The 20,666-nt window shown below is 43.2% G+C and overlaps 1 long non-coding RNA gene across 1 annotated transcript; it reads left to right on the top strand.

The window, feature by feature from the left end:
• Positions 1-594: 594 nt before the first annotated feature.
• LOC147652319 (uncharacterized) lies at positions 595-20,461 on the top strand. The gene is made up of 3 exons (XR_015289164.1): positions 595-696; positions 8,219-8,278; positions 16,529-20,461. It is a non-coding gene; the product is annotated as an uncharacterized LOC147652319 (long non-coding RNA).
• Positions 20,462-20,666: the final 205 nt, after the last annotated feature.

Consider the following 20,666-nt stretch of genomic DNA (forward strand, 5'->3'; position numbering starts at 1 on the left):
GCCTTTTAACTAAATGCTTGCTTATCTTTCTAATTTAACATAGTCCCACATTCTTTTTGTAGTAATTTTGGACTATCTGATAACATATAATGGAAAACATGTTTATGTCTTCCACTAGTTCTTGTTGCATATTTCAAATGCTTAGAACAACAATTTTCAGAAGCTTTCATTAAGGTTAATTTAAAAACTACATTAAATACAAACAGATTTTCTCACAAACAAAATGCAATGTGTACTTAACAGACTTCTGTATGTTATATTTGATAAACTACCTCATATAAATGCAAATTCTGACTTTCTGCCAGAACAAGGTAGTACAGAAAATATTTCTATTAAACAAATAATGCTGGGAGAGCAAACTTCAAGTTATGGTGTGTTACACTGAGAAAGCAGATTTTTTTTTTTTTTTTGCACTGAGGTCAGATATATATTTATTTTATTTGCTTTGAGTACGTTGCTACTTCTACACTAGAGATGATGTAGCACAGCTCTATATAAAAGGCAGGTACATGTATACATAGGATAAATATTTTATTTATAACATTTCTTTGTCAGTATTATATGTTGGTGTTGCTGGTTCCTTTTGCTTTACAGAACAGCAGTATGGGAAGATGTCGTGCTCTGAGCTGAACGCCAAAACCTGAGCCAGAAGGGCTGGGAAGAGGAGGAGCATCCCTCAAAACCTGGAATTGCGAGGTATGATGTGAATACAGAGCTTCGTGTGCCTTTTCCTGGGTGCCAGCTCCTCACGCTGCCCTTGGATAACGTTCACTTGGTAAAGCAGCATGAAAAATGTAGCTGCCAGAGGCGACTCTAAAGAGCATCTGATGGAAACAAATTGAGTCACCAGCAGTGTGGCTGACATTGTTGGTGGAAACTGGGACACCCGCGTGAGCCATTGTTCGCCGCACCTCGTCTGGTTTATGTAGCTCGCCGAGCTGAAAGCTGGATCGGCGCTAACCTTGGGCTTGGAGGGGGATTGGTGCCATGTGGTTTCAATTGTCCATGGATGCTTTCATTACTGCCAGTAACGAGCCGTCCTCCCGGTGCTCCCAGGGCCGTGGTGTTGTCCCAGCTCACCCTGATGGGGTTGTGGTGAGCTGTTTCCTGGTGTGGTCCCTTTCAGCGGGAGCTGCTCTGCAGTCTGCTGGGAGAGAGGGTTTATTCACCCTTCCCTTTGTCCCAACAGCAGCAGCTGCAGAGAAGTTTTCCCTGAATACATTTTGTTGTGTAAAAGGGCTTTTTTTTTTTCCTTTTTGAGCTGGTTCCTCTCCTGACTTGGTCTGACACTGCTTTTGGTGCAGTTGTGGGAATATTTGAGGCTGTGAGTTGTTCTCTTGAGCTCTTTTCATTCAAAGGTTGTGCAGTGAGGCTCATATGGTTTTGCCACCTATTTCCATCCTACTGGCACACACAGCTCTTGTCTGGGAGCGTTTTTTGTGGACGTGGGGGTGATGAGACCCACAAAAATAGTGAGCACTCACTTCAACCACCACCAAATTACAGCCATGCCTGAGGCAAATTACAACAGCTTTCTGACAGTGTCACCATGCTATCTTTGTGACAGAGATGGAGATAATGAGAATTAATTAATCAGTCTTTGATTAGAGAAAAGAGGAGGGGGAAATCCTTGTGCTGTGATTCCACTACAAAAATACATGAAACTGGTGAGGTTTTTGTTTGATGTTACTTCTCAAATGTAGGGCAGGCGTTTGTAATGCAGCGCTCAGGGTTTCATGGCTGCTGGCTTGGTTACCCATCACTGATGGACAACAGGGGCAAGAGATCCTCACTTTATAGAAAAATACATGTTCAACACTAACACCACGAGACTGGTGGAGATGTTTTTACTCTCACAGGGGAAAAAACTCTCTTATTCAAAGATCTTGCAAGTCCCAGGTACAATCTCATTGACTGGAGTCAACTCTGCCTCCTTTACAGTCCCGGGGGTGAAATTTTGTCTTGTACTCTTTAGACTGATGGCTAAATCTTAGAAATTGGCCTCTTATGATAAAACATGAACTACATGGTGCCAGTGTCTGACTGGAATTACAATTATCTAAGTAGATTCATTTGTATCCCTTTCATAGCAGCTTTTCTCTGGGCACAAGATTTTTCTGTGGGGCATGGGAAGAACTAAATTAATCTTATAAAGAGGAAGGGGTTTACACTGAAATCAATAGTTACAGAATTAACTGGGTAAATGACTTTTTCTTAATTCTTTCTCTTCTCAGAAGATGAAGTTTTGATGGGTACACAAATCCAATGGCTGCCAAAAAGCTGATATTGCATGAAATATTTCATCTCAGCTGCGCTGAGCAAGTCTAGACTTTGGTATTAGTGAAAACTGAGAGTGTAAAAAATGTCAATGCTGAAGTGGGGAAAAGTGCCCTGTCCTGGTTATTAAATATGAGTAACTAATGAAGTTATGTTTTTAAAAAGCGTTGTCACTTTAGAAAGAGCTACATGGCTCTCCTGGGCAGTTATAAACATAAGCCATATACACAGTTTTAAGCTTGGATTTAGATAATTCACAAACACAGGGTGTTTGTATCATTTCAGAGATACAAAGCATTGGATTGAACTGGCACAAGCAGTAGGTGTGCCTCGCTGGCTGGTTTGATCTGCAAACCCCAGGGCCCAATTCCCAGGCCAAGTTCATTTCCTTTTGTGTACCTTCAGTGCCCAGAGCTCTCAGATTTTCAACTTTCAGCCAGGTGGAAACAACCTTACAATTTCTTCTCACCACCAAGCTTTCAGCTTAATTTCAGTTATTCTTCAGCTGAATTTAGGGGATGCAACCCCAAAGCTGCTGCAGGGTTCCCAGCCCAGCCATAGCACTTCTGTGTAATGACAGTGGTAAAACCCTCTCACATGCAGTTCCCAGAAATGAATTGTACCAAGAGCATCTATAAAAGCTGCAGCATCCCTGTAAAGAGCACATAATGTCATCATTTTTCAGTGGGTATCTTCTCTAAAGGCAAATAATCACTTTTCCCATTAATGCTTGGACTGAAACTTTCCTTCATTCCGATTTCAGCAAAGGTTAGGGGCAGAACATTTAACATGTATATGGGGATGCTACAGGGTGACTCATGTGGCTTCCCACTGCAAATGTTGAAGGCAATATAGTACCTAGGAAATTTCTTTTTTTTCCTCTCTATCCTGGGGACTATTTTCATTTTTACTTTTCCCCTTCACTCATTACTCCAGAAATTTTTACAAGGGCATACAGTGACAAGACAAGGGGGAAGAGTTTTAAAGTAAAAGAGGGGAGATTTAGATTCGATGTTTGGAGGAAATTTTTTGCTCAAAGGTTTGAAAAGCTCTGGCACAGTTTGCCCAGAGAACTGTGGCTACTCCTGGATCCCTGGAAGTGTCCAAGGCAAGGTTGGAAAGGTACATGAAAAAACCTGGGATGGTGAAGGTATCCCTGCCCTAGGCAAGGGGATGGAATGGGATGATCTTTTACATCTCTTCCACCCCAAACCTTTCAATGCTTCTTCTGTGATTCTATGAAATTTTGAACCAAAATTTAGAAATATCCTCTAAAGATATTTCATCTCCTACTATCTTCTCAGACTCCTCTTTGCTCAAACCTTGGTAGCACCAGCTCCTGGTTTATATCAGTGAATAATTTACACCAAAACCAGCATCAGCACTGGAGTGTCCTTTCTCTAAGTTCTATTAACCACCCTTATTCAGAGATACCACAGATGAGTGCTGTTTTGATGAGGAAAGGAAATATTTCAGCAGCAAACCTTCCAACCACGTGCACCCAGTTTAAAACACACCTGACTTGTCAAAGTCTATCTAAGCTGTGGACTCACAGAGTTACAGAAAATCAAATTATAAATGCACATATGTTAATGCCAGCTATCAGCCTGCTCCAGGACCATCATGTTTCACCTCATGTACTGTGTACTAAACCACTGTAGGACAGATGTTCTGCTGAAGGGAACCCTGATGAAGTAGCAACACCTGGTTTGTCACTGGTTCCCATGGTGGGTACTTGGATTAATATCCGAGTTAACAACCCACAGCATACCTGTCCCTCATTCTGAATATGCCTTTTGCATTTGGAAACTTCCTCCTGCATTCCTTTTACTTGTTGACATAGGAATGTTAAACTCTGGCATCTAAATCCCAGGTCAGTGTTAAAACTTTCAATTCCAAGCTGTCCCTTTATGCTGCCTACCTGCAAACACCAGGTCACGGCTGTTGCAAACTCTTTTCTTATTTGTTCAAGGAACAATCAAAATCAGAGTCCTGAAAACTACAGATTATTTTATGTTGGATGTTTCTCTCTAATTTGTCACTGGCCTCAATTAGCAGCAAGCTCCTGTGTCAGATGTAGCTTGTATCCATCTAGGAATTGTATGGAAGAGCCTTCACCATCCTGAGGACCAAGGGCCAAGTTTAACTTTCTTTTTGCTACATGCTAGCAACTCTCAAAGTTGGGACCACTGGGAACATTTAAATGCATTTAGTTATTTTCCAGGCTCATTATTTCTCTGTAAAGCTTTAGTTTTAATACATTCTGCCATCTCCAGTAATTTCACTTGTGTACAAGTTCTGATCTCAAACCAAAATTTTAATTTACTGTTTTTTTTCTGTTAAAAAATAAGATTCTGCTTTTTGTTGCCCTGTGCTTTAAAAAATTACTTGTGTGCACTCCTTGCTGCAATTTAGGGTATTTATGAATGGTTCTACATAAAAGAAATGAAAATAACTAATTATAATAATACCACTAAAAGCCATGGCTGGCTAGAAAGTGGAAATCCCTTCCCATTACATATTTTCTGTTTTTAGAAAAGAAACTTATCCAACTCTTGGATGGAAATTGAAAACCACAACATTTTTCATATGAAAGGATTTCTAAAAATATTACATTTTTAGAAATTCACAATTTAAGTTGCTGATAAATCTGAATTTGATTTTAAAAATTTAACCAGTTGAAAAGAAAACCGTACTTTAGTGAAACAGAGAGAAAACTCTTCATGCCAAATACCGTCTTCCTTTTCATGGAGAGGACATTTTCTATTAGAAAAGTAATTTTGACAGAAAAGTTCTGATATGGTCTACTAATTAGAGCATCTGGTGCACCCAGCTGGCCTAAGGTAAGAGCAGCTATGAGTATGGAGCAACATTTGCCCAACCCATTCTTTCAGCTCATACAGAGAAAAGCCATCAGAGTCTCCAAGAAATAATTCCAAACGTCCTTGCCATGAGCCAGGCCTTGTTCTTGTCCAGTCTGTGGCAAAAAGGAGGACTGGGAAGTCCCTATGGATGAGGAAACAGCCCGTTTTCCTGTCAGCAGCCAGAGGAGAGACACCACATTGTTTGCCATCAGGATTCAGCAAGAGCTGAGATCCAGAGCTGTTCAATCACCAGGAGCACAAAGACCCTGACCCGGTCGTGTCCTGAGCTCTCTGGAGAAGGTCAGTCAGTGGCAGTGAGGCATAAATGTCCATATCCCTTCCAGACATCCTGGTTTCTGCCTTGAGCCTCTAGAAATAAACTGAAGGGAATTTTCTACTGAAAAGAAAACATTTTATAGCGATCATGGAATAGTAGAATGGGTTTGGTTCAAAGGGACCTTAAAGATTATCTCATTACAACTCCCTGCCATGAGCAGAGACACCTTCCACCATCCCAGGTTTCTCCAAACCCCATCCAACCTGATTTTGGACACTTCCAGGGATCCAGGGATCTCTGGGCACCCTGTTCCAGGGCCTCACCACCCTCACAGGGAAGAATTCCTTCCCAATATCCAGTCTAAACCTGCTCTCTGTCAGTTTGGAGCCATCCCCCCTTGTCCTGTACTCCAGGCCCTTGTAAATAGTCTGCCCCAATCTGTCTTGCAGGCTCCCTTCAGCTACTGGAAGGTCACAATTAGACCACCCCAAAACCTTCTATGTTTGAGTGGAATATTTTGATAGGAAAATTTTGATTTCATCACTCTTGGTAAACTTTGTCACTTTAGCACTTTTTTGGTAAAGGTTAAAAATTCATGGAACCATCTAAAAAAAGAAAAGGTAACAAGATGGGGTCAGCAGGGGTCCTCTGAGCACTGGGTCACTCTCACAGCTCTTTATCCCTTTTGTAGATTGGTCAAGCCCTACATTCAGCAGCCTCTGGGGCTGCTGTTTCCTTCCATCCCTCATCCCCATGCTCTTGTTGACTAGCTGTGGGAGAGTTCACACTGCAGGTTCCTTTATCAGGCTCCTCACAAAGCTCATTAATTGCCAGATGATATCCATTCATATTTGGATTAATTACAAATCTTCTCCCCACTTCTTTTAACCCCACTGGTTTATCTCTAGACAGAAACTGCATCTCAGCCTTTGATTTATCGGGCTGAGCGTGCCCAGCTCTTTTAATCTCCTCTGATAACACCCACAGGCTCTCTGCTCACCTACAAGTCCCTCTTTGCAGATGTTCTCATCAGAATTAATCTGAACTGATACCAGGTTAACCTGACACATGTTACCTTCCAGAAACCCATATGGCAACGCTGCTCATTTTGTATTTACTTCCACATCCGTAGGTTTTTTTTTCCCTTCTTTCTGTTCTCATGCCCAGTCTTAAACACCATTTTTCCACCTGACGGGCTTGAACTTGAGGTGATCTTTTCTCTTTCCCAAACGTACCTCTGTAAATCCTCATAGGAAATGCCATGTGCTGCATTTCAATTTACTCCATTTCTCTAAATTTCACACAGTTTCTAGTCCAAGAACAAGTCTGTCATAACGAATTAATCTGTTATAGAGACAAATACATATGAGAAAATGCACATGAATGTACACTGCTATATGTATATACACATGTATATACAGAAATAAAATACATATAAAAATATGTGTTTACATCTATCTATTTTGGAGAAGGAAAGCTTTAGAGAAATATATATATATATGTATAAATATGGATTAATTTTAGTTGTCATAATATTTCTGTGTCAGATTTGGGACATAATACTATCAGAGTGGAGGGAGAATTTGTGGATTGGACTTTTCATGATAGCTAAATGGGAACAAGGTGCAAAACAGGAGATGGGATTAATGATACTGACCCTATCCACTGAAATGAAGACACTGTTTTGAGTCACATTTATTAAGACTTGCTGCAGTCCTGCAATAATGAGTTTCACAAAGCCACTTTTTGCATAGTTAAGCAAATACACTGTTAATTTGAGAAAATTATAGTCAAAGCTCAATAAACATTGATAGGTACAGCATGTTATTTAGTCACATAAACTCTTTTTAACAAACTACTTTGAATCAACAGATAAAAGTAATTCAAAATTAACTTGCTAGACTCAGACCCTAAGTGCACGCACAGTTTCCATGGAAGTCAGCATGTTGTAGGGCAGAATTTAGTCTGTGTATTTAATTCATCTTAATCACTATTATTAATTCATAACTACTGTTTCCAGAAATGTATTCAGTTAGTTTTACATTAGTCAAAATCAATTGTGTGTGATTTATTTTGATCATTCTAGATTACAATTTTGATGTATTTGCTCTCATCCTGTATGTCAAGCCAGGCAAAATGGGAATGCTTTTTGCTTAGGAAGAGTCACCTTCTATCATTGATTTAGGCTTTGTTTCCCTTTATTGGGAACTCACATATTCTTTGGAACACTCCTGGTTCTGGTAGGTTTTCACAGTGGACAGTAAAATGTTTTTGAGGTGTCCAGCTAGACCCATGGTGGTTGTTCCAGGCTGGTGGCCCCAGGTTACACAGGCTCTCTGTTTGTAACTAGACTCAGATATAGGAGAGTTGGCCAAAATCTGACTCAGCATCATCACTCATCAAACATGGTTCAAAATCAGCTGGATCTTGCTTCATCCAGACCAGCAGCTTCCCGGAGACTGATTTCAAATAAAGGGTTTAGCTTCTCCTGGACCCCCACCAACTTCTGTGCAGCAAGAAACATGATATCCTTGTGCAGACTTGGAGTTCTGGGCAGGCCTGTGATGCTTCAGATAAGGGAATTCACTTAGGACAAGTATTTGGTGCTTCCTGTGATTTCAGAGTGAGCAGAGTGTGCCAAGCACTTCTCCAAGAAGGACCAATTTTGGACTCATGAGGGTACAGAACAGTTTGAGTTGAAGGAGACCTTAAAAATAATACAGGTCATGGCCAGGGAACCTTTCACTAGAATTTATCCAGCCTGCAAGAAGAGTGACTATAACATCTCTTACTTTTACAGGTGGCATTGCTGGAGATTCTCGTGGGAATAACTTAAGAATCAGGCCCTCTGTTTACAAACGTAAGTGGCAGCTTCAGGTTGAAGGAGGGTTTTGTTTGGCTGGTTTTCTTTATCATTACACTGAGCCCCACTCAGGCTGTGTCTCCAGTTTGCAGTCTCTTGTGCTTGCTGCCAGCTGGAAACACCACTAAGGAATAACCCTGGATGTTGAAGTCCATTCAACTCCAACCCATGATTATCCATCTTCTGAAGACGCTCATTACCTTCCCCGCATATCTTTGTCTTTTCTCCCAGTCTTCCCAGTTAAGGATTACCATTTTGCAAAAGAAAGCACTTCTATTTTGGTCTCTTTAATGGCACCTCCAGCTAGAGACAGTTCTTTCTGGTGGGGGGAAGAATCCTGGTGCTTAAACCTGGGATCCACTCGAGAGGAACCTCCCTGGCTTTGCATGGCTCAGGGCTGTTGCACAGTGAGCTCGGTTAAGCTGAATTCGTAAAGTTTTAGTGGAATTAAAACAGCATGCTCCGTACCAAGATGCCTTCACTTCCTGTGCCTTAATGTTAAATCCTATAGTATTGTGGATCTTAAAGACGATTGAGTTATTTTTAAACCACTGGATGTTTTCCAGTCACTCTATTTCACACTGGATTAATTATGTAAGAATACTGACTTGTTCGTCACTAATGTTACAACTTTTAAAAACAACATGCTGTTTAAATTCAAGCTTGGCAACTCTTGCCTGAATCCCCTCAAATTTATGGCACCACACCCATAGCATAATAAAATCTTTAGTGGTCCTTTGTCTTTTAGCTTGCCTTCTATTTTTTCTCAAGGGTGTTTTATGCTGGAAGATGCATACAAAAGTTGTCCAGATGTTATTTGTATCAGAGCAGGGATTTCAGTCCAGCTATCTGTGGTTGCAAATGTTTATTTTAATGGGTTATTGTGCAATCCTTGCTGTGCGGACCTCAGTGGCCTTATATGTATGTTCTCAGCCATGCCAGCACATTGCTTTTGGAGATATTATTTTAGTCCAATCGCAGTGGAACTGGTCACTGGGGGGAGCAAAAAATGTAACACCTGTAGGAGCCCGGGCGGTGTTTTTGGCTGAGCTGGGTGCGAAGCTGGTGGGCGTTGGGTGGGAGCAGGGCTGAGACAAAGAGCTCAGCCTGGCCACCACGGGATGTGCTGGGAGTTTATTTTACCGTAGCTGTTGCAACAAACAGAAGGGTGGGTTTATCAAACATTTTTGGGAGCCTCGTAAAATCCCAACCGATGTTTCCTTGATACTGGAATAAATTGTTTATCTCGTAACTAAAACCACGCCATGTGTACGCCAATTAGGGCCGCAGATTTCAGCTCATTAAGATAAATTTAAGATGCGAGTTTCGCTGTGTGCTGTAAGGACTGTGAACTGCTGCAGGAGGAAAATATCTGCAGAGCTGGGAGCCTTCCACGGAGCTGAGCTAGGCAGGGCACAGTGCTGAGGGCTCATCTGCAGCCTCTGCTTTACCTGTGTGGGTCCTACTGAGACCCAGGTTTCCCATGGCAAAGAGTTTAAAGCTAAATTTGCATGCTAAAAGTGTCCAGCCTTGCGTTTCCAAGAAATGTGAGCAAGCAAGATGATGGCAATTAATGACAATGACAGTCATTTGCACATGCAAAGAATCAAGACCATTTAACCTTTAAGAGAAAACAGCTATTATATTTTAATGTTGTTTTATGTATTAACAGTCACATATTATTTTGATGTGCTTAATTAATATAAATAAGCTTAAACCATTATACTGTCATTTAAACCCACATAATTTCTTTTTTGTAGAAATTTGTGTGTAATTTACACTGTTGCATTCAGCTCCCAACGTTCCAAGGTCATGGTTCAAATAATTAGATTTCAAAAATACAATTGGAATTGTTCTTTGTCTTTTGATTTTTCAGCAGTAAACACATTTTGAACTTCTCAATAATAAGGACCAGGGGCTTGTTTTTAAAAGCCAAAGTCGATGTTTTGAAGCATCATATAATTCCTGGAGCTTGGGTTTGGTTAGATGGCCTGGTGAAATGGGTACCACCAGCAACTTTGTTTGTAGTTCTGCCCAACCTCACTTGTTTTCAACACTGTTCAATTACACGGGGCTTTACCACTAGGAAATTAGCCCAAATAACCATGTCACCCTCAAACTGAAGGTATCATGTCAGTAGTGAGTGGCATCAATCCTGTCATGGACATGACTTAATCTGGAGCCACTGGAAGCAGAAAACAGATGTCCCTTTAAAAATATGGGACTGGGATAGGGGTTAAATGTTTGTGTTCATGGGACTGTAGAGCTGGGAGAAGACGGGATGTGGCCTTTCTGATGAGACCCCATGTTCCCTGTGCATGATGCATCTCCTGCAGAGCCTCCTTCCTTGAGCCAGTCCCTGGAACAAAAGGGCCAAGTATTTAATCTTGGAGCTGCTCCATGCCAGGGAAATCCTGGGTGTAATAAACATCAAATCCTGCAGAGATCGGGGCAATTCACATTCATGAGGTCCAGCTCTCCTTTGGTAGCAGGGTGGGAGCTGCAGGTCCCAGTGTTCTAGTGGTCACTCCACCTGTGGTGACTGAAACCCTGCAGCAACACCTGGAAAAAACAAATCCCTGTCTCAGGTCTGGGCAGGTGGCTTGGAAACCAGTTGCTTTTCGTTTATGTTTTGTAGAAAGTACGAGCATTTGTAAATTTGAAAGCAGCTGCTGATGCTCAGCAGTAAACCAAACTGATTTTGTTTTACAAAACCTTTGCTGTTTGGTCTTAACTAGTGGAGTTGTGCATGAATCCAGCACTGCTCTTCGCATTGCAGGGAAGATTTTGTCTAGCTGCCTCTGTGACATATGGTAATGCTTAGTGTGTGCTGTATGGCCTGGAGCCATACCACTGCAGCCTGTATGCTGCTCAGATCTCCCAGGCTAAGGGAATCGGGACTAGACAGCGTTTGAATGCAAGGGACCTCCAGGAAAAAGTCAGAGTGCAGCGTTTTCTGCCGGTACGAGGACAGGATGTTCCTCCCTCAGGGCTGAGGCAATTCCCCACACGGGGCTAAGGTGACTGTACTCTCCCAGCCGTGGCTTTTTGGACTCAGTTTATAAGAGACCACTAATGTGCCATAAAAGATCTCACAGCTCTCAGGCATGGGAAAACAGCAAGCAATCCCCCTTCCCAAGGTAACCCAGAGGAAGTGGTGGCGTGGAGGAAAGCACTGCGAGACCTTTTCTCATCTTGTTTCTGGGGGGAGGATGTTCCCATTACCACCTTCCCTTTCAGGATGCAGCTAACCCTGCTGAGCAGTTGCTGCCTGTTTCTCACACAGATTGCTCCCTGTCTCCCTGGGAAGCAGAGGAATCCAGAGGCACCCTCAGCACAGCCCAGCAGGCACAGAAACCCACCCGTGTCACGGTGGGAAAGGAGAGAAGCAGCATGGCTTGCAGGGAGGCTTTGAAGCCTCTTCTTGGCGAGGTTATTAATTCGTTCTGGGACGTTGGGAGACTCGTTTAACCTCTCTTTGTCTCAGATTCAAACCTCTACAAGCAGTTATTATAACATTTGGCTGCATGATGGCATTGTTGAAAGGCTTAATTAAATTAAGTGTTCCGAGATCTTTGAATGAAAGGTGCTATCCAAGGGAAAGCCTGTTGATGATGATGACTCTAAATTATGAGGCCAAGTCCTTCACAAGTTTTACTCAGTCCTTGGTTAGACAAAGTTATTTTTAAACACTGTATTTGATGTAGCATTAAAATTGTTTGGGGAGTGCCATGTGTATAGACATGACATCTGACCCACAGTGGGAGGGATTTGTCACTGGAGGGTTTTAATGGCAGCAACCAGCCACACATCATCCACATGCAGGCAATCGTGCTGGTCACAAGCAAATTTTAATTGTTTGTTTGGTTTGGTCTGGTTTTTATAAATTTATATGAAGACCTCTATTGGGAAGAATAGCCAGGACTTTTAGTCATTTCAGGAGAAATGCTGTCTCAGGTGGGAAATTAAAAGGAGCTGCTCGATCAAAGTTCGTAGGCGTCTCAGCCAAAAGATGCTTGAACAGATGTCTTCTTTCTTCCAACCTGTCAGTACATCCCTAGAAGGACAACAAAGTTTGTTGGGGTTTTCACTGGGTGGTATCTTGCCAACAGCAAGAAGGAAAAATTGCAAATATAATTTTTTTAAATTTTTATTCTTTTGCAACTTATGCAAAAGTTCCTTTGCTTTGACAGAAGGGCTGTAGACCTAAACTTTTGTTATGGTCCTTTCTTTTCTTCCTACCAAACTTCTCCTCACCTTTTTCTTCAGTTAGCCTTTGACTCTGCCAGACACTCTTATCCTCTTATCCTCAGTGCTTTTCCTTCTTTAGCATCTTTTCCTCTTAATTTGAAAGACATAGTTTTCCTGACTGCTTTTATTGGGAAGCTTTGTCCCCCAGTAATACCCTGTCCCACAAAAGGCTGCTGCCCCTCTCCCTCCTGCTATCCTGTGCAAGTTATCAACCCTTCCCAGACTTTCCCACCAGTTTGTCTCCTTTTCCAGTTCCCCTCTTCTGCACAAAACCCACCTCAGAAAATTCACCAGAAACACAAGATTGAATCATAGAATTGTTAAGGCTGAAATACACTTCTAAGATCATGGAGTTCAAGAGTTTATGAGGATATTTTAAATGGGCTAATTGTTTTGCTGGGTACCACAGGCAGAGGACCACATCAAAAGTCTGGGCCCCTTAAAGGTCTGCTTTACAGCCTATTATATAATATGTGATTCTTTCAATAGACAGGAAGGATGGTATTTTGGTTAAAGCTTCCAGGAGATCAGGATTCAGCTTCTAGCTCTGCACACTTCCTGTGTGGTTTTGGGAAAGACACTTTGTGCCATAATTCCCCATCTGCAAACTAAAGATGATATTACATCCTGTTTCTCACCTTCCCCCTGCAAGCTCTGTAAAGCTGCAGAGCCTGTAAGCACTGTAGAGCAAATAATGTCATTTTTTAATGCAACACTCTCCACAACAGCATTTCAGTCTCAGCTGAAGACTAATGACTACTGTGGTGTTACTAATAAATAATAATTGTAATCATACATAAGACTTTCAGCCTTAGCTGCACTTAAGGTTGATTCTTCCAGACTTGCTGCAAGTTTACCCTAGGACCAGTCTGTGCAAAGAATAACCATATCATACTGTGCTAAATAATGTGGATTTCTTTTCTTGCATACTTTCTCTGTATTTGCTGAAGGACAGTGAACAGTAGACTTAAGACAATCAAACTCATTTCACCTTTGTAATATTTAAACGAATTAGTCTCAGAGATGAAAAACTTATTGCTCAGATTCCAGATAATCTTAAACAAAACACTTCATGCTGATTTTACTCCGCTTCTATCTGTGCAAAGATTAAACAAAACCCACAGTTGGTTTCATCTGCCAGGCTCTAAAAAAAAAAATCATGTCACAGAAAGAGAAAGGGGGGGAAATAAATCCAAGGCAAGGTTTGCAGTGCTTTGAGTTTGCTCATCCTTAGTTTATCTTCTGCAAATGAGCATGTATAAAACAGTCCACCTACTGTTCTAGTTGCTACGATATAATGCAGTTCCACTGAATGATCCTGTTAACCTAACCTTCAATTTGCTGGGATTTGAACTCTGAATTACAGCTTACTAACATAGTTTAACAGCTGGTACAAGGGCTTCTTTTGAATTTTTAATCACATGAATTAAAGATTGCTGGAGATGCTTTTCAGACCTCCACTAGCAGTGATCCAATGTACAGAAAGACAAGTATAGGTAGCCCCATGAGGATTAAGAGCACAAAGGTACGATGGCTTGTGAAGCTATGCTGCAGTCTTTGCTTGCCAAATTAGGAATACTGGTGCAAATTATTCATGTGAAGATAAATTCACATTATGGCTCCAAATGGATTTAAAACCCCCTTTTTAGCTTGCATTTTTACACACAGCGTGCATTGCCGGAGCACAGGTTTCGAAGATAAAGCTTAGTTTAACAAAATGTTTCTCCTGTTCCGTGTGTAAAGGGAACACAAGCACTCACACACAAAGCAAGAGAGAGAAAGAAATATATATAGAGTTATTGCAACTGATATCTGGAATGCAATGAAAACAAACATGACCGTCTGTGGATGTTTCGGGGTGGATGTAATCATTTGTTGCCGTCGTACAGCGGGCGGAATGCGGGTGTTTAGATTTTGCACTCTTTGTGTCTCCCGTTATTTATTCCAAGAAGACCTTTCTCATTGAGGATATTTCTCAGGGAAAGGGGAAAAGAAAAAAAAAAAAAAAGACAAAAATATAATTCGACTGGAAGCTTCTCTACCCTGACACGCCAGCTGATGAGTGCTGGAAAAACAGACCCTGCCTCCCAAGTTCACTACCCCTGCAAGCCTGAAGAACAGCAGAATAAAGTGGATGGAGTTGTTTAAACAAAGTATGTAGGGGGAGGAAAAATAATAAAAAAAAAACCCAAACAAAACTAAAAAATATTAGGGCAGCAGGAACAAGCAAGCATGTTGCTTCTTAATTATGCTGTGTTCCCTCTCTAATGGATTGGTCTCCCCACACGCTCTAAGTAAAGCAACTGGCATGTGGCATCCTCTGCAGAGAGAGGAGCGGTGGAAGTGTACAGCTGTTCGTGCTGACACACAGGTGTTGGATTTTTGGATCTGTTAGCTAGACAGATTTTTAAGGGTGTACGGGGGAATCATCTGCAGTTGTTGCACAGAGAGCGAGTTGTCCAAGAATACCGGAGTTAATTATTATGTAAATCCCGCTCCACAGCCAAGGCTGAGGGCTGGAGTTGGAGCTGTGTTCCCCTGCACCCTGCCAGCTCTGGGTCACTGTCTGATTTCCTTGCTGTCCCCTGAAGTGCTGCGGTGAGCTGGCAGCGATGGACAGCTGTGACAGCAGAGGCAGGAGGGTCAGGTGGGGATGAGAAGATGAAGGGGTGATCCCTGCTCCTCTCAGCTGGCACAGGATCTCTGAGAAAACACAGGTGGCCATGCCAAATCACTGAAGAGGTGGTGCTGAAGCCTCAGGGATGCTTTCCCCAGTCCTCAGGGAAAGCCTCTAGAGCAGCATGTGGGGAGAAAGTTCAGGCAGACCTTTAGCAGTTAATTGTCCTTTTATCAGCAGGACTTTATCAGCTCTGGCACTGAGAGCTTGTGCTGCACTAGCAGCCCTGAGTACCACAGTGGCTTTGGGCTGTGTGTAACTGGGGCAGAATGCATTTGAGTAGAAACAAGGAATATCATCTCCTACCAAATTCCCCCTATGGATAGGCAGTGATTTCTCCTTTTTCTTTTGCAAACCTCTTCACCCCTTGGTTTCCTCAAATAACATGTTGTTTGATTTTATTAAATAATAGATGTTATTTCAATACAGGGCAAGATGCCATGTTTTCTGTAAACTACTAATATGTATCAACATTTATATTTTTAATGATCTTTGTAGCTTTAAATGAGCTGTCATATGAAGCAGAGGTGTCAAGGGTGACTGGAGGGATGTGACCAAACAAGTCCAGGTTGGACAGGGCTTTTTGATCAACCTGCTCTTGTGGAAGGTATCCCTGCCCGTAGGGAGGGGGATGGAAAGAGATGGTCTTTAAGTTCACTTCCAACCCAAACCATTCTATGATCTCAAGATAAAAGATTTTGATCAGCTGCAGTTTATGGGGCGATTTCTCTTCCCTGTTGTTTCAGGGCTCCTGGGGTGGAGCAGAGGGCTGCTGATGGGTTTTTTTTCCACCTACAGCCAACAGCTCAAAGGGATAAATGCTATAACTTCTTATTTGGCCAATTTTAGACACAATTCCATCCTGATAGAAATTAAATTTTGTTTTATATGCTCTGGGACCCCTGGATTTTTGACTTCTGCCTGTCGCCCTGCCAGGTGTCTGTGATTCTCTGCCTCCTGCTGCCGTGGTGGGCTCTGAGCTGTCCAGGCTGCATCCCTGGTGGTGGCTGAGCATCGCTCGGAGGGGCAGCACCAGGGGAGCAGCAGGAGCAGCTCGGGCAGCCTTAACTCTCTCCTGTAATTCAGATTTGAGTGATGAAACCCAAGAATGCCGAGCAGCTGGGAGCGGGTCTCAGAGTGCTGATAGTGGGCAAGCTGGGGAGTATCACATTTCTCCCCGAGGAACAGGCGTGGGTTATTTTTTTTTTTCCCCTTGGGGTTAAGTCTTTTGTTTTGTTTGTGTATTCTGCTCTTAGCTTTGCTCTTTTCCCCGAGGTTCACAATGGGAAATAAATCAAACTCATCTCTTTTCCTTGCAGTTTCCCAGGGAGAAGAGCAGGAACACCTCATCCCATCCTCCCGTCACTCCCAGCCTCTCTCGCCAGGGTCTGTCCAGATCTCCGCGCAGCTCCAGAGGTCTGGATATTACCATCCATCACAGCAGCTCCGCTTCCAGCGCTTGCTAAACGCCTGAATTTCCCGCTGGCTCAATGAACAGCTTTCAGCTTGTGGTACATTACCCAGGCACCGGGTGAATGGGGCTGAGCGCTCCTGTTTGGCTGCGAGCGCCGCGTTCACCTGAGCTCGCTGGCAGGATGAATAGCTCACCACCGTTCTGCTGCTAACCCCCTTTGTCAACTAGCACTGAGCCATGGACCTTATTACAAAGGCCGACAGCTCCCTGGAAACTTAAATCCACTCTTTTTCCCTTCCCTACCATAGGGAGCTATAAAAGAAAAGGACTTGGTTGGTAGGCATGTAATATAACAAAAACCCTTCTGTTGTGGCAGGATCCAGACTCCCCAGTAACAATGGGGATTATGCTCTCACACCGAAAATGCAGTTGCTAGTTTTAACTGGAGTACCTTATTACAGATTCCTACAGAGCACATTTATGTCAGGGGCTTGGATGTTTAACTTAAGTCAAGCCTGGTAGCAGAGAGAGCTCAGAAACCTCTGGTTTGGGGTGTGGTTTTGGTTTTTGGTTGGTTTTTTTGGTTTTTTTTTTGATATGGAGGGCAAAGATGCAGCTCGATATGCTGCTTTGGTGCTAGTTTCCCCCAAACCACTTCTCAGAGAGCTTTAAATATCCTGACACTGGCACCGGGCAGGGGCTGGCAGAAGAATGGATTTTTTCATCTGATGGCTCGCCAAGGTTGTTTTCAAGAAGAAGTAGAAGAAGAAGGGGAAAGAAAAAAACCCTAAAAAACCCCTTTTGCATGCCAGTCATTCATTGCCTGCCAGTTCCCATGGTTCTCCTACGGATGGTAGCCACAGAACTATTCAAAATACAGTAAACACTGAGGAAAAGTGAAAAGAAACTCATGAAGCAGAGAACAGAAGGAAAAGGAGCTGGGTATGGGATACATGGTAGTAAGAGTCACTTAGGAATTACTTTAGGGTGTACCATGAATGCTCCACTCAGTGCCAGCAGTAGCTGGACCAGCACAGTTTAGGGAGGACCTACCCCACTTCAGCAGGATGGGGAAACCAGCTGATGTCACAGCAGGTGGGGGCAGTGACTCTGCTCTGGGCTATCACAGATGGAAAAAAAGGGTGTTCACAATGTAATTTAGCTGCACTTGGGAAGAGTATGTACAGTCCTCTGCATGCACTGCAGATCCCAGGGGACTTGTGCCATCACCCTCTTTTCTGCTCTTTCTTCCTCTGGAGTGGAGTAAGTGTTGTTTTTTTAATTTTGGTTTTCTTCTTAATATTAATTTTTGTTCGTTTCATAAGTCAGGGGATGAAAAGAGAGGAGATGAAGTGTGACATCCCATCCCTGGAAGTCTCCCCTGGGATAGTGGCAGGTGTCCCTGCCTATGGCAGGGGGTTGGAATGAGATGAGCTTTAAGGTCCCTTCCAACCCAAATCAGCCCATGATTCTAACTCTTGTTTTCTTAACATGAGTTCATTTTTCTTATCTCCAGGGCAGGGGAGCTGTAGGTGGAGATCTCCATAACGAGACCACTCGTGCAAGGGACATCTGCACTGCCTTCAGTGTGTGTATCATATTTAACCCCCTGGGACGAGAGAGGTGATGTACCAGAGAAAACGTAATTATCTCATTCAGAGCAAAACTTTCACAGAGGGAGAGAGGGAGTTTAGCACTATGGATTTTTCTGATACAGTTAAGCACAGGAAAGATGCTGAGATGGATCAAAACTTTCCTTCCCTGTGAATGGTACAATGTGGTTCCCATATTGGTTTTCTTTTAATACTTTCATTATCAAAAATCTCTTTTCTTTGACAAGCCATTTGAAACCCTACAGATTTATTTGTTGTTTACATTATGAATTGCACAAATCAAGCCATACAGGATTGGATCAGAGGATAGCTTTCCTCTGATTAAAAGATAGTGGGAAATCCCACTGGCCTGGGGTAGTTCTGAGATTCATCTCTCCTGAGCTTCTTGTGCCTGAGGTTGGTACCTAAGACAGACACCTGGTCCCGTGACTTTTGAAATCCCAGTTACTCTCCCTGGTGTCATCTGAGGGTCTCCCCTGCCCTCCTGGGTGGGACAGGCTCTTCCCTGCTTTTGTACTCTTGTGTGAAATGAAAACTCAAGAGTTATGCTATCAAATTATGCATTGTTTAGGGGAAAAAAAAAACCAACAAACCAACACAAAAATCCACCAAAAAATTTCAAAATCAAGCACTTCTCTGACTGAAGATGAAGCTGCACTTGGAGAAGAGCAATAAGAGCTTTTAGGTGTCTTGAAGTCTGACTGTTGTGAAGATAAGAGGAACTAAAAGTAATAGCAAAACTTATATTTCTCTACAGCCACAGAAACTCTTTGTACTTGAGCAGAGCAGCTTTACAAGCAACAGGTAACAATGAGCATCTGCCCAAATCTGAGGACCAGCAGACTTTGAGGGTGCTGGTGTTCCTCAGGAAGGTGAGACCCTCAGGGCTGTGCAGCCACCAAGGGGGAGCTGGGATGGCTCACTGGGGTTTGCTCAGCACGGGCTCTGTGCGTGTGTAAAGAGCAGAAGGTCCCAGGGAGATCCCGACTGCCTCAGCAGCTCCCCTCTCTCACACAGCTGCAGCACTGATTCATCTCTGTTCCCAGGCTCTCCTCCACAGTGAGAGTGCAGCAGGCACCTGGTGTGCTAAATAATCCTCCAGCAGTAGGCTGGGAGATGATTAACTCTTCCATCACCACACCAGCGAGTTCTGCAGAGCACATGGCTGGCAGTGGGGAAGGATCCCACAGGAAAGCGGCGGAACACCTGTTTTTTATTGAAGTGGTGTACTCGAGGAGCATTACACTGCAGCCCTAATGTGCAGGGCAGACTACTTCAGAGCAGTGCAAAAGGGGAAAAAAGGCAGCCTGAAGTGTGTGTGGGTCTTTTCAAAACACCTGCAAGTAATATTGGAGAGGACAGATGCGAGATGGAGATGTGAAAGGGTGAAAGTGGCTTGATCCCCACCTCAGCTGCAGGAAGGCAGGGAGCAGCATCAGGGGAGTGTTTGAGGGAGGTCAGGTTGAGCAGCAGGAGGCTGAGAGCTCCCTTTGAATCTCTAAAACCAGAGGTTGCTGTCAGCCTGGCTGCTCCTCAGTGCAGCAAAGGGTTGGGATGGGGAGCAGCCATCCCAGGAAATGAGGAACCCCATTCACTGTGGCTGGACATCAGGAAGCATTTCTGCACTGAAAAGGTCATTAGACACTGGAAGGGGCTGCCCAGGGAGCTGGTGGAGCCCCTGCAGGTGCTCCAGAAATCTCAGTGCTCTGGATTAGTTTCAGGGTAGTGTTTGGACAAAGGTTGGACTCGATGGCCTTGGAGATCTTTCCCAACCTAAACCATTCTGCAATTCTTTGATCCTTGCAATTGGTTCCTCCATCACAAGCTTTCCACTGGTTTAAGAGGCTCCTGCCCTTCTGTGCCCTCATTTCAAGATTGATATGGCTTTGTGCCACTAAAAGAGGTACACAAGGGAAAGGGGAGTTGACAATGACTCTCTTTAGGATCTTTCTCTGACTTTATGCTCTAGGAAATGAGGGAGTGGGAGGAGCACACTCGATGCCAGCACGTCTACCTGTGACCCCACACTTGTGCAGCAGGCTGTGCACTGTCCCTGTGGAGCTTCCTTCATGTTCCTGATGATTTATAGGGGAATTGGCAGCAGGAAATGCAGCTGAAAAAAAAATCTGCTATCCTACAAAATAAAGAAAGTTCTGCAGATGGCAAAGGGAATGGGCCTGGGGTCTGCAATGACACATTAAAAAAAAACCCAACAAAAAAAAAGTTCTACATGCTGAGAAAACAGACATCTGGTCATCTGGGACCAAAATCTGACTTTGTTCTTGAGCTGATGAATAATTCAAAAGGCCAAAGTGTTATTCAAGTGTGGGTGTAGACCTCTCACTTCCCAACACACCTTCTGCAGGTAAGCCATTGTTCTGGATGACCAGTGCAATTCCAGGGGCACAAAGTGCTGGAAGGAAGACAGGA

This window comes from Cyanistes caeruleus, chromosome 7 (assembly GCF_971803275.1).
Source record: "Cyanistes caeruleus chromosome 7, bCyaCae1.hap1.1, whole genome shotgun sequence".
NCBI classification, from domain to species: domain Eukaryota; kingdom Metazoa; phylum Chordata; class Aves; order Passeriformes; family Paridae; genus Cyanistes; species Cyanistes caeruleus.